Source organism: Egretta garzetta, unplaced genomic scaffold (assembly GCF_000687185.1).
Source record: "Egretta garzetta isolate BGI_Z169 unplaced genomic scaffold, ASM68718v1 scaffold232, whole genome shotgun sequence".
Classification (NCBI taxonomy): Eukaryota; Metazoa; Chordata; class Aves; order Pelecaniformes; family Ardeidae; genus Egretta; species Egretta garzetta.
In genome coordinates, this window is record NW_009258959.1 from 931023 (window position 1) to 943220 (window position 12198).

Genomic DNA, 12198 nt, shown 5'->3' on the forward strand with positions numbered 1-12198 from the left:
AAATCTTTATCATTGATCTGGACAAGGAGATCGAGGGCACCCTCAGTCGGTTTGCAGATGACACCGAGCTGGGTGGGAGTGTGGATCTGCTGGGGGGGGGAGGAGGGCTCTGCAGAGGGACCTGGCCAGGCTGGAGCCATGGGCCAAGGAGGTTTAGGTTGGACATCAGGAAAAACGTCTTCCCGAAAAGGGTTGTCAGGCACTGGAAGGGGCTGCCCATGGTCCTCAGGTAGATCTCCTGCCATCACCCACTTGGCTAGGCCCTTCAGCAGCTTCTCTGTAGCACGCTGCGCTCGTTTCAATGCATCATTTGAAGAGTTCTCATTAGGGTTTTGTTTCTTCCCCTCATCAGGAAACACGGATCTTCATTTTTGTGTTGTTTCTGAAATTCATTTTGCTCTCCATGCAGCGGCCAGTTGGGACTTTGACTTCGCAAGGCTGCTGGATGTCACTCTGGCCTCTAAGGGAAACAGCTACAACAGGGCTATCAAAAGATACCCACATGGTAAACCTCAGTCCAAAAAGAAGTCAAGGCCACAAAACTTTCCAGACACATACATAATTTTTAAAGAAGAGATGTAGATACAACTCACATCCTAGACCCAGAAAGAAAAGAGACAGTGACTGTGTCTTTCTGGCTGAGTCAGAAAGTATTTGGACATTAGGAACAATTCCTTCCCCTTGGGGCTGTCAGGCACTGGAAGGGGCTGCCCAGGGAAGGGGTCGAGTCCCCAGCCCTGGGGGGATTTAACAGCCGGGCAGAGGCAGTGCTGAGGGCCAGGGTTTGGGGGTGGGATGGCAGGGGTAGGGGAAGGGTTGGGCTGGGGGAGCTCAAAGGGCTTTTCCAACCTAAACGGTTCTGTGATTCTATTTTGGTGCGCTCTCCACATACCCCAGGGCAATATCTACGGCACACTTAAATATGCACATAAACTCATGGATCAAAAGTAGAAAGTCAGTCCAGAGCATCTCAAAAAGTCTGGTGTCAGAGATCCTCTCTGCTGCTTATGTCTATAAATCTTATTAAAATCTTCCTTTGGTTTTAAATCAGTTTTCGACAGTTGATTTTTCTGCCATGTTATGGGAAATGTCGTCTTCCTAACAAAGTCTCACTCCTCTAACAGCTACAGTATACCAGCAGTATTGAGCCATAAAGAATCATGAAGCCACTTTGTCAATAAAATAATTCCTCTACGTCCCAAACTAATCATCGGGGGATGTTCAGGCTGACGTTCCTGTCCTGACACTCGATCACAACGCATCCCTGTGGCACAGCATCCATCACGCACCACAGACAGGCAAAGGACACCGCAGGTTTCATCTGGAGAGCTGCAGCAGATATGAGGAGTGACACAGCCCAGCTTGGGGACCTGCAGCCACAGGTCATGTGCGTGTGATTAGTCGGTGTCTCTGAAAAGAAGATTTTTTTTTAAGGGAGTAGACCTGATGAAGAGAAGCATTTGCACGGATGCTACTTAGGATGAAATGCTGGGTCATTAATCTTTATAAATTCGTCACCTTATGCAGGGAAGAAGTTTCCCTACGTGGTATCTCACAGCGTATTTAGGTACATTACGGAGGCGGGGAGGTCCTTTCCTTTCACAGATACATCCAGCATTGTAGCAGTGGGCACAAAGGAACAAAAATCTCAGGAAGCAAAAATTGCCATGAAGCAAGGATGGACGAAGTAAGTACAGATTCCAAAGCTTTCCAAACCCTGTAATATTTGCGACTGGCATGGGAGAGAGGTAAGAAAGGGAATCCAACCAAAATCCAACACCTTGTGGGACTTGGAACAGTCTCAGATGAGGTACATTTAAGAGAGCCTTGCTGCTCCGTGACTCTCAGACTGTGGAAAGGTGAAGGAGATAAAGCTTAAGGGAAAGAAGAGTATCTACATTCCCCACCATGGACCAAGAATGTCCACTTTCCTGCTTCTTCCAATAGATGGCAAGAGGTTGCTGGGTAAACCCAAAAGCAACAAGAGCAGAAGAAACACATCGGAGGGTTCTGCTCTTGAGGCAGCCGTTCCCGCTCGCCCTAGGAGCATCCTTAAGGAAATGCCCAAGCACGTCACATGGTCAGCACAAATTCAGTGATGTGGTTAGGATGGAAAACACCGGTCCTCTGACCCGTCCCCACAATCAAACCGATTACACCCCAAAGACAACAGCAAGCTTTTTCTTCCCTCAAGCCCACCACCTGAATCAGAAAACCAGCAACCTCAAGCTAAGAGTCTCAGCTGTCCTCTTGCCAGCTCTTAGCTTCTGCTCTCAGAATGCAAGCCTGAAATATCTCCCCAATAAAGAGCTCTGAAGCAAGAAGCAACATTCCTGGACCCCAATTTATGCTCCATTTACTTAGACACGACTACAGCATAGATACAGCCACACTTCTACCCACATTTTCCAGGTTGTGTGGAGGAGCGGTGTGCTCCTTGCTCAGAGGCATCTTCATGGACACAGCTGCGTCACGGAGCACACGCAAGCACACGCACTAAAACCCCACAAGATGTTCAGGCTAGAGAGAAGGCTACATTTTAAAACATCAACAATGTTCTAATATGACGTATTTCCCTTCTCTAAGCATGACGTAAAGGAAAGAAAGGAACATGAACCAATGTCCTTGGTATCACCGTCATTAGACTCCACCAGAAACAAGGGAAAAGGATCCTCCTTCACTTGTCAAAAAAATCCTATGATGTCTCAGAAGGATTCTGGGACCTACATAGAATCACAGAAGGGCTTGGGTTGGAAAGGGACCTTCAAAGATCACCTGGTCCAACCCCTCTGCCATGGGCAGGGACGTCTTCAGCTCAATCAGGTTGCTCAAAGCCCCATCCAACCTGGCCTTGAACACTTCCAGGGATGGGGCATCCACAACTTCTCTGGGCAACCTGTGCCAGTGTCTCACCACCCTCATCATAAAGAATTTCTTCCATAAGGAAGAAATATTGGACATAAATCCAATCTAAACCTACCCTCCTTCAGCTGAAAACCATTGCCCCTTGTCCTGTCACTACAGACCTTGGTGAAGTCTTTCTTTGTCTTTCTTAGAAGACCCCTTTAAGTACTGAAAGGCCGCCGTAAGGTCTCCCTGCAGCCTACTCCTCTCCAGGCTGAACAACCCCACCTCTCCCAGCCTTTCTCCACACGAGACGGTTCCAGCCCTCAGACCATTTCCATGGCCTCCTCTGGCCCCGCTCCAACAGGTCCCTGTCTGTCCTGCGCTGGGGACCCCCGAGCTGGATATAGTACATAAGTTGGCTTGACAGAAAACACTTTCTATATCATAAGTTCTCCAAAAGGAAATTTATTCACCAAAAAAAGAGCTGGCAATTCAAGAAAACTTAAGATCTGTGAAAAAAGGATTTGCTTGTGTAGTAGAAAAGAAAATCACTAAGTGAGGTAGCCCTGCCCCAACAGCAGAGAAGTATCCATCACCGCTGGCAAGATGCTTGACTTCATCTCTGGACTTGGTGCATTCCCAGCCCCATGAAGCCCACCAAACGGACCCTACTAAACTGGCATAAATGGTCAGGAGACTGAAGATCAGAAATTTTCCACATGTGTTCAGAAACACTGAGGTGAATGGAGCAAATATGTAAAGTCCAGGCCCAGTTAAGCACATGCCAAATCCCACTCACACACACTGTATAAAAACCAGCCTAATGTAAAAGCACATTTAAAAATATTTACGTCAAACCATACCATTACACAGATAAGAGAGGTATTTTTAGAGACACATGGATTTTACCCACACAGAGTGATTAACTATTTAATTGCTGGAATTCCACCTAGGATATGGGGGAGCAGGGTACTTCCCAAGCAGGAAATAACCTAACCTAAGTAAACTAAGTTAAGAGGTCGGGCACAGACACATTCAAGAGTTTAACTCAATTTCTTCCACCTTTTCATTTCTGAACGCTCTTTACCATCATGAGTCTAAAAGGGAGAGGTTCAATCCAAGATAAAGACACCCAAAAAATAAATGTCCCAAGTGGCTGGTGGCCATCCCAAGCAGGGCAGTCACAGCCTGGAGAGTAACTCCAATCGGCTTGAAGAGGACAACCAGCAGGCTCCATCAGTTCCACGCTCGAGATCTCCAGGCACCAGGCTGGGAGCTCAGACACCCAGCACACACAAAGCTTAAGCTTAAGTTTCTTTTGAGGTAGGGAGAAGGCAGAGGTGGAGGTTGAGTTGCTCAGACTGAAGAAGTGGGACTGGCATTGCTGGAAGATCTGGAAGACAAGATGTTTTTTCAAATGAGAACATGTTGTTAAGTGTTGGCTTTGCATGAGAAAGAGAGCTTCTGGTCCAAGGGGCTCCTGGTCCAGTTTAGCCAGTCAGCCAAACCTCCCCAGGCTCCATCAATTCCACACTCAAGATCTCCAGGCACCAAGCTGGGAGCTCAGACAGTCAGCACACACAAAGCTTAAACTTCTTAATCTGGAGCTGAACTGGACCAAGAGCCCCTTGGACCAGAAGCTCATGCAAAGCCAACGCTTAACAACATATTCTCATTGGAAAAAACATCTTGTCTTCCAGATCTTCCAGCAATGCCAGTCCCACTTCTCCAGTCTGAGCAACTCAGCCCCCACCTCTGCCTTCTCCCTACCTCAAAACCCATCAGGCGCACACCCTTGGCTTTGCCTCTCTTCCTTCTGCAGCCCTGGACCTCTGTTCCTCGGGTCCAGAAAAAGCAGCATAGCCCCAGTTGTGTCTCCTACTGTTGCTTCAACTTGGAGATACGTGGGGCAGTGTGCAGGAAAAGGGGACATGAGCAGCATCAGAGTCCCTTTTCTTTCTCCTTTTTTTCTAGCGTGATATTCAACAAAAAGGGGAAGAAGGAGATGGAAAGCATCGTTGCTGCTTCAAGATTGGCACAAGCAAGGACGAAGCAAAGCTTTTCTGAAATGCTTGGCAATTTCTGTCCCATCCCACCTAAGACAGGTTGAGCTGCTGAGGGTGGCATGAGGAAGGAGCAACAGCCTGGTTTTGTCTGTACCCAAAGAGCAGGCACCTAATCAGGGCAGGTTTTTCCCAAAGCAGGGCTGGAGTGCTTCTGCGCGCTAAAATATCGGGAGGATAAGGGTCCCAGCATGCCTAAACATTCAATCCTGGTGCAGTGCAGCGGATCCAAGAGCGGAGCGCACCCGTCAGCGCTGCTGTTGTCTGTCTGCATCTGGTTTTTAGCAAATGTGACTTGAGTGGGAGCAGAACACTCAGTGGGTACCCTGGCAGCTGACATTTAAAGTTCATGTTACTAAGCAAGAAGCAAAACACATAAAAGGTGGTGGTGGGGAGGAAAAAGTCAACCCTGTTTTTTCCATACTCCTGCACAAGAACAGCTGGATTGGGTCAGACCGACACTTCAGCTATCCCAGGGTCTTCTCTGCAGCAACAACCAAGTGTGAATACCTAAGGGAAAATTTAAGCACGGGGCAGGCATGCAGTGACATTTGCCCAGCACACTTTCCAGCCCATAACCGTGTGCAGCCCCGAGATTTCCAGAAATGGTACGTTTGTATTTAATAGTTAGCTGTACATCATGTTATACCACTATCATAACACCTTTGATTTTTTTTTTTATATCTATAAATGCCTAGAGGGCTTGACCTGCTCAGGTCTCGTAACGCCAGGCACTATATACAAAAATAAATAGTTAAGATAGAAGCTGCTCCAACCAATTTACAGAGAGCATTATACTGCCAAGTTTGTATTTAAAAAAAAGTATTTTAGCTTTCTTTTATGAAAGGCTGCAATAGATATGATTAGAAAACAATTTGCCTATCTACAACAGGAATTTATAACAGGAATCATGCCTTTCCCAACACACTGATTTTAACCCAGCTAGCGAACACAAGCAGTACTTTTTGCCTTCTTTTTAATATAAAACAAAAATAAATTATTTACTAAGAAGATATTAAGACTAATAAACACACAAAAACCACCCTAACTCTCACAAATCTTTCTAGGAGCAGCACATACCTACTGTGTGTTCTACTCCAGCCCGCTGATTACCTTGGCTTTATTAACTTTAGAAATCAACACAATAAAACACGCTAGACACAGCGTTCCTGGAGCTTCAGCTTATGCATTCCTTGACCCAGAAATGACTTGCTTCGTTCAAAACGTAATGCAACTCTGTACCAAAGTTCATTTAATATAAACAAGGCTCCAACCCATCCCAAACACCAACACTTTCTAATCGACGCTTGCAATCTCCAAAGCTTTTCTGTCTGAGGAGGGGTAAGGAAAAAGGCGTTTGGAGGAGTATGTGCAATTTGTGGGCACAGATAAAACGTGAATTGATACCTCTTGGATAGGAGCTTCCTTTGGATGGAGACAATCTGGAGAGGAGTCTGCCTAGGGCTGCAGGGCAGTGAGTCTTCACAGCATTCCACGGCTCTGCAGGAGCACCCAAAAGAGAGAAAGAGAGAGAGACCCATGAGGCTCCGCGGGCAAACCTGTCGCACAGAAAACACGGATCTTTCTAGCAAAGAGTGGTCTTCATCCACCTCCACCGGAGCAAAAGGAGAGGTGGGTACATGTAAGAAATGCAGTCAAAAAAGGAGCGATGGAGAAGCAGGGTAAGAGGAGGAGAGGGAAGGGATATGGGAGCTGGCTACAAGACCAGCAGTTGCAAAAAAGACGGCGCGATGTGAACGGTCCGCCACTCACGTTTCCTACGGCTGCCGTTACGTACGCACCTCTCTTACAAATAAATATTCCAATTTGCCTTCTCCTAAAAATACCAAGGATACCTATCTCCATCACCATAGGTACAGGGAGAAAGCCAGCCGAAATTCAACATTTGCACCTTCAAATCAAGGCAGGAAATCTTTCCAGCCTTTGGCTGGAATGCTCACGCGGCGCGTCTCGCACGAAGCCCGCGTCAGCGACGCTTTGCCTACGCTCTGCGGAAGAATTGCGGAGAAACGAGAAACGAAAAGCAACGGGAGCAGATGAAATCAGAACTAGGATCGTCTCAGCTTTCAAAAGGGAGAAGTTGTTCAAGCTTTCGTTCAAATACTTGTTAACCAGCTCTTTCTCAGGATTTGGGACTAAACTGGCCAAACGGAGTTTTACACCTTACTCCTACACCCTCCCTTCCCAGCTGACACAAAAGCTCAGAGAACTGAAAATGAAATACCTCAAAATAAAGTCCAGCACACACAAATAAAAAGCTCTCAAGCAGCTCCACATGCTTTATGCATTATAGAGAGGAACAGAAAACCTACTGTTCGCAAACCAGGACCAGTGCTCCTTATAGCAGTTGTTTATTTTAATCAGTCCAGTACCAAAAGGTTTACATTAAATATTTTTTCATTGCTTCTAACCACTGACCCAGTATCACTTTACATTCACGCAAAAAAACACTCTTGGGAAGAAAACAGGACACAGAAAATGTCGAATCCAGTAAAATAACGGAGAGTTTCTTTGGGAGCGCCGATCCATCCCACCTTTCCCTGCAGCATTACACCAAGAGGCCCTTCAAGCCCAGCAAATGAAACAGCATGAAATCATAGAATCACGGAATGGTCTGGGTTGGCAAAGCCCTTTAAGCTCCCCCAGCCCAACCGTTCCCCTACCCCTGCCATCCCACCCCCAAACCCTGGCCCTCAGCACCGCCTCTGCCCGGCTGTTAAATCCCCCCAGGGCTGGGGACTCGACCCCTTCCCTGGGCAGCCCCTTCCCGTGCCTGACAGCCCCAAGGGGAAGGAATTGTTCCCCATGGCCAACCTCACCCTGCCCTGGCACAACTTGAGGCCGCTGCCCCTCGTCCCAGCGCCCGTTATCAGGGAGAAGAGACCGACCCCCACCTCACTACAGCCTCCTTTCAGGTAGTGGTAGAGGGCGAGAAGGTCTCCCCTCAGATTGGAAATGAACGGGGGGGGAAAAAATAAATAAAGATAAATCTTCATTTTAACTGAAGTTCCTGGAATTGCTTACTGCAGGAAACCACCACCGTTACCATCGGAGATGGAATCCTTGGAGAGAAGTCAAAGCCCACCCTGCTGATGCTCAAACGTCCAGATAATCTGATGCTACCAAGAGCGTGAGCACCAGCTCAGGAATATTTTCACCTGCTTGACTTCTGTATTTCCACCTTAAAATACGCATATTTATCGCTTGGAATTTAATCCTGGTTTTACACTTTTGGGCTTGCCTTTATGGTCCCCCAGTTCAAAGACGTAACTCTAAAGTATATAAGCAAACGTCTTTAGGAGAGAGAGGGAAGCGTAAGTGGATTCCAGCAGAAACGACGACTTGACAAATCTCATCACATCAAGCTCTGCAGTGGCAAATTAGTCTCTCTTGGAGCACATTCTGTACTCAAAGTAGCCTCAGCGCTTCGGGAGGTACCAAATATAACACAGCCCCGATTTAACTTCCTTCCAGGAATACACACAGTCATTTATCAAGAAGACGTGGGCTGCAGTTTCAGTTCCAACAGCTTCAGTAACATTTTGCAAAATTAAACAAATGTCTCCTTTTGTGGCAAGGAAGAAGCAGAAAATAATCTGGGTCCAAGCAAATGGGGGAGAAAACCACCTCCCCCAAGGCTTCCTTCACCCTTCAGCAATTTTAGGAAAAGCACGCCTTGCCAGCGACACCAGGCTCAGCACCAACCATGGGATCGACGATCCTTCTTTCCACTCCTGTTACACCTCGAATCTCAATGCTGCTGCCGTCCCTGTTTCATTTAGCAGTGCCGGTTTGATAGCTACATTTGCTTCAAGTCCAAGTTTTGGAACATTTTTACATCTTTACACTTGTACGGCCAAGGATAAGCTCTGCTTAGCAAATACTAAAGGTTCCCCGTACGTGTCCAACACCGCCGCGTGTGCTGAATATGTGAGGGTTTCCAGGCACCACCTTGATTTAGCGAGAGGACAGTCTTGCAGCAACCTTTAATGCCGGGGGATTAGCAGAAAGTTCACCTTTTTGTTCATCTCCAGCTGCTAAAGAGACGGAGAGAAGTAGTGTACCCACCTCCCATTAACCTTGTCGGTGGGATTTTCTTCAGCTGCAACAGCATCAATACCTTCCTGTATTGTGCTGCCACACAGACGCTCAGGAGAATCACCTTTTTTTGGGGGGGGTGTTGGGTCCTCTTTCTGTTTTTTCTTGACCAGAAGTCAAAACGATTAGGTTGGCCATAACTGGACGCTGCGACAAGCTGCAGAGAGATGGTGGCTACCCATCCGCGTGCACACACGCCACTGCCCTCAGTCACCATTCAAAACCCAGTCGCAAACGGTCAGAATTTAAGAGAAATCATTCAAACGAGGACTAACACACAAAAAAAAATCTAGTTTCAGGTGGATCTTCCCCTTAACTTCAGTGCATGAGAAGGTGCAAGACGTAAATGCAATGGAAGCTGTGCCACCATGCTCTCCTGCTTCGTGCTGTACCCTCATCTCCTACCCCTCTGCGGCCAGAGTCCGAGACCGGCACGTTCTCTAACAACGATGTCAAACACACGCAAAATTTAAACGCATTTGCAGAAACGCAGTCAGTCCCGATGAAGGCCTTTGAGTAGAGGCACGAAGATGTTCATTAGAGAACAAGAAAAACAAACTTTAAAGAGGGAAAATATGACACGCGAGGAGGTATTAATTTGGAAAATTTAGGGAAATAGCACAATATGGGGAAGTTCTGCTGGCACGGCCACGTTCATCAAGAGTGTGACCTGGGATTAACCCCACGATGTCATGAAAGCTCCCCCATGCAGCGTGCTTGGTGCAGCTCTGCCAGCAAACCTTGCTCCTCGGAAACCCATGGGAGTGCAGCAGCAAGAGAAACCTCAGCCTCTTGCAGAAAGTGGAATAAATCTGCAGAAGTCACCTCCATGAAGGATGGGTATCACAGAATCATGGAATACCAGGTTGGAAGGGACCTCAAGGATCATCTGGTCCAACCTTTCCAGCCAAGAGGTAGGAAGGGAAGAGAAAAGCTTGTCTCTCTGTAGATCAACAACGAAAAGAAAAGCAAGCAAATGGGATAAACTCATTTTAGTGCTGAAGACCAGCAGGCATACAACGTATCTAGGGTGGACATTTAAATTGGAACATGGCATTTTTAACTACCGGTCTAAAAATGCTGGGCAACATGTTAGAAGTCCTTCAGGACACACCTGAAGAAACTATGTGCCAGTCCCTGAAGAGCTAGCTGGAGCTTTCACGTGAGGCATCTAGAAATCAAGATCTTTTTTTCCTGGTTGTCTCTAGGTCCAAATGGGGCTTATTGCTCCACCTAGTAAAAGAACCAAGCAAGAAAAGGGAGCAGAGAGCAAAGACTTCAAGAATACAGAGAAAAAACAATGCTGCCTTCCCCGAGAGAGGCAGGTTTCCTTCTCCCACTCCTGCCACCCTGGCGGCCTCTCGCAGGCTCAGTTTCAGAGCTGATGGAGGTATGGCCATCATCCCTTGGGTACCACGGGAAGCCAAATGCTGACCTCACACTGGCAAGCTCAGGCAAGGCAAACACCGACGGAAAGCTAGAATCCACGTCCTTTAGCAGAGGCAGAGCACCAGCTCCCCCAGGTCTTGAGCTGACAACGTTGCCATCGGTGGGACTGCCTGAAAAAATGACACAGTTTTTCCTGAAATGAAATACGGAGAGAAGCAAAGGAGAAATATTCACTAGCTGGAAAAGGCTTCCATGCTTGGCAAGTACGATTGCTCTTTTTATGTGATATGATTTGGATATTAGAGGGTGTGGAAGAAATGCTGGAATCATCCTCATCCACTCACCCACCAGGCACCCAACTCTACGGGCAGGGGCACTGCCAGCCACCAACAGCTGAGACCGATGAAGAAGGTACTTGGATGCCTTATCAAGTTTGGGAGGTGCTTGTATCTTGGCGGTGAGGGGTTTGTCCTGCTTGGGTTTTTTAGAAATACGAGATGTTGCTAAACCATCCCTCTTCGCTCCTTACGGATTTTTGCCACCTTGGCTTGTCCACCAGCTTTTTGCAACTGCAAGTAGAAAATTCTTCTCGATTGAGAGTCAAGGCTCTTCCAGCTCTTGCTGACTACGCTTGACTTCCTACCAACCCTTGTCAACTCCCTTTCTAGAGCCAAACTTGCCCCAACTTGCTGAATCAATTCATTAAATTGTAGAATACATTTTGCACAACTTTCCCATTAACTTCTAATTTCCTAATTATTAGATTACATGCTCTAGCTATTAAAGCCATTTACCTCTATCAAGTCGAGCAAAGAAACCTAACGAGGTTCCTGCAGCCTTCTCCACAATGAGTCCTCCCTCCCCTCCCACTTTCTTCTTGGTGTGCAGAAGTTTAAAACCCTTAACATTTCTTTAGAAGATTACTTAGAAGACTACTCCTTAGAAGCTACTTCGTAAGAAAACTTGTTCCCCAATATCTTCATCAGCTACACGTGGTACTTCAAGCAGCAAACCAGTATTTTTCATTTTAATTCCATCCTCCCCCCTATGACTGCAATTTAATTTGCTGCTTTTGTTTTAGTACCTACACCATTACAATGATCGTAGTACAGATCTTCTGTAATTCCCCTTTTTTAGCCATTACTTCTGTTCTTCATTCTATAAAACTGGACTCCAGTGGTAGGAGCTGGGTACGCAGATTATAAAATAGATTGAGAATTAATTAGAACGTGGTGATTAAAAAACCTGCCTTGGTAGATTGCAGATTGTTATGACAAAATAGTGTTAGCATAATTCATTTAAAAATACACTCCACAGCTACTTATCACATGAAGATAAAAACATTCAGTAAGTGTCTGGCATGCTGCAGAGTAAAGATACAGCATTCTCCACTGAGAAAATAACTTGATTCAGTGGGACAGCACTGCAAAACCTTCATCGTGAGCCAATTTTCCGTCTCAAAAGCCTTCCGTACCGCTTGAGTCCCTTGAATTGTATGGCCATCCATTAGGACATTCACCAAGACTGGGATTTTTGCAGGAAGAGAAAAACATTAGGAGCTAAAATCCAACTGGACAAGGTCTAATGATGCTTGACTGGAGCTAGGCACCTTCCTTTAAATCCTACTCCATGACATTTTGTGTTTAGCCCTCCAAGTATCCAAACCCAGCAAAATTAAAGGGATCTTCTGGGCTCCAATAAATAAAATTAAATCATAGAATCGTTGAGGATGGAAAAGGCCTTTAAGCTCCCCCAGCCCAACCATTCCCCTACCCCTGCC

The 12198-nt window shown here is 46.5% G+C and overlaps 1 protein-coding gene across 1 annotated transcript in view; it reads right to left on the minus strand.

Moving 5' to 3' along the window:
• FAM168A (family with sequence similarity 168 member A) overlaps window positions 1-12198 on the minus strand; it is a 224119-nt gene that overhangs the window by 165518 nt on the left and 46403 nt on the right. The window contains exon 2 of the mRNA XM_035890182.1: window positions 6318-6410. The gene's annotated coding sequence lies outside the window, so the exon portion shown is untranslated. The remainder of the gene's footprint in view (window positions 1-6317; window positions 6411-12198) is intronic.